Here is a 2793-nt window from a genome sequence, read left to right on the forward strand (position 1 = left end):
TTTAACGTAAGCTATTTCTTTTCCTAGTCATTTTTCCCCCTTATTGCATGCATGCTTAGCTTATCTTAGTTCCCATGCATGCCAGAGTTTTCGTGCAACTCATATGATCTTGAATATTACGTTTAATTTTTCTTCCCGTTCATTAACCATGGTAGGTGCCACTTTCCTTTGGAGTGCTTACAATGTTATTGTGAGACTATTGTTACACGACCATTTCTCCTTTAGGTCGTTGTGCTTAGGTTGAAGCCTTCTTTCTTATCTCCTCAACTAGTCTTTCGTTGTAGTACTTAGGGAGAACCCTTGACTCTCGTAAAGCTGTGAGCTTATTATGAACCTTTTTGATGTCCTTACTTTCCTATAATCATCCGTAGTTGCTTACTTCCATGCCCTTGTGCTTGTATGGTTGCTTCTGAACTGTTATTTTGACTGCCTTCCTAATGACACTTTCTTTTATCCCTGTAACACTCATACAGTGTATTTAACTACCCCAACTCTTGTTTGAATATATTTCAAGTATTATAATGATATTCTCCGAGGCTGAATTCTCCATGTTGGGTTCTACTATGTTTATCTTACACGATCTGATGACTCGTCTGTAACTTCCTGTTTAGCCATAACTGGGATCTCCCTGACTAGCTACTAACTACTTGTTGGCCCATTCTCACATCAATATTCCTCGTAATCTTTTTTGGGTTATTTACTTTGTTTTAACTTACATCTCGCACTGGCTCCTACAGCTCGGGCATGAACCTTTACTTCCTCTCCTTGAAGTCGTGCTTGCACAATATTCTTGAATCGTAGCGTATCTGTAAGATTTGGATAAGTTTCATCTCATTCCTCTTGCATTTATCGCATTCTTGCCTTAAGGCTTCTTATCAGGAAGCTTACACCTTTCAGTACACCCATGATCTGTTAAAGACCTTATATTTACTTATCGTAGGCATCATACAAAAATCCAATTCCTCTGACTCAGCTCTTCCAAAATTATTTCTCTTTCCAACCTTCTTTCCGTATGTATCGTTGAATAAAATAGAATTTCGAATTTTGAATTCTTATAAGTGAGCTCTACCACACGATCTAGAGTAAGAAGAAAGAGTGACAATCCTAAATGCCCTGTAGCCTCCTGATTATAAGTGTGGTGCACTACACACCCATAAATAAGACTCTACTAGACACGGCTTGTAGACTTCCTAGGACAAAATTGCTCTGATACCACTTTTGTCACGCCCCGAACTTGGGGGCGAGACCGGCACCTAATGCATCACCTATCCTTGCGTACCAACTTGCAACTAAGGGGATCTGAACATATGATGCCATACTTTGGCCATGGGCCACATTGTAAGATGACTGCGAATGCTGACTAAATGTTAATATAAAACTGTCTGTCTGAACCTGCACGCATGAAATGAAGCGCCCCTAGAAAAGGAGCGTCAGTACGAAATAATGTACCGAGTATGTAAGGCAATATACTGAAAACTGAAACTGAACTGATAATATAATACTGCAAGTAGCTGGAAGTCAAAGAAAATCTGAAAATATGCTTACCTGCTAATACTGACTCAATTCTCTCAATATAATAAGTAAAATAGTTGTCCGACCCTATAAGGCTCGGTATACATATATATCTGCTCTGTCGTAGTAGGCTCGCTCATAAGCGCTCGGCCATACTAGGCTCTGTATCTCGACCAACTGGGCTCGCTCATATGCGCTCGGCCACAGTAGGATCGTCATATAACTTACCATCTGATCAGAGGTTGCCCAATAGGGGCCTGCCCATCGATTATAGCTCGATGGTAATGAAAATACTTTTAATACTGTATATATGTAACTTCTCTGCTCTCTTGACTGGAAGAAGGAAATATTCAACTGAATAGGAAGTCTTGATAAGGAAAATATTATAACTTACAATACTAGAAAAATATACGCAATTTGCGTGACTAGCAAAATATATGTAAATTCCGGAATATGAATGTAATGATGAGATCATGCCAAATGAAAGAAGAGCTTAGCCTTAACATACCTGAATCTTGGTATGTCCTCAATCTTCGTATACGAGTCCATGCACCACAAAAATGCATGTCCCAATAACTATTACGATGATCCAGTAAGAACTTACAATCCTAGATAATATCATTGAGATATATGATGATATATAATTTGGCATATCAACAACTTCGTGCAGCATCCAAGATTTGTTAAATGCTCCCTTATCCATAAGGAACATCTTTAGATCCCTTCCAGCTACAATTTCCGTCAGAACTACAAAGGCACGGTTGATCTCATTCCTAAGACCAGTGGCAAACTCCAATACAGGTTTCTCGGGGATGTGAACTTTCGGAATGTGTGGTGCAGATTTGTGAATGAAGGCTCTAGCATTGCTCCACAAAAAAATCCAGCCAGAGCAACTTATCAAACCATGACAGAGCAAGGTAAGGAAATGGTATTCTACTACGTCAAAGAGAACCCAAGCCAAAGTGTCATAGCAAATATTAGCTTGCATCTTCTGATGGAAGTGAATATTACTATGTAAATAATGTTAAGTTGCCACATAATCCCAAGTGACTAAGAGTCACTTGTTTGGGGAAATGGCTTGCTGCCACGTAAACCCCCTCGTTGGGAATTTAAACTTTATCCAATAATTATTTAGGCAGTATCCCGCTACTCGGTAATTAATCAATTACTCGCATAATTAAGAATTGTTTCAAATTACTTAAATTTTATTTATTTTTAATACACTTTATACATCCTACTATCATGGTCATGTGATACCTTATACGACACTAGTCCATAAAT

This window comes from Nicotiana sylvestris, chromosome 2 (genome assembly GCF_000393655.2).
Source record: "Nicotiana sylvestris chromosome 2, ASM39365v2, whole genome shotgun sequence".
Taxonomy (NCBI): domain Eukaryota; kingdom Viridiplantae; phylum Streptophyta; class Magnoliopsida; order Solanales; family Solanaceae; genus Nicotiana; species Nicotiana sylvestris.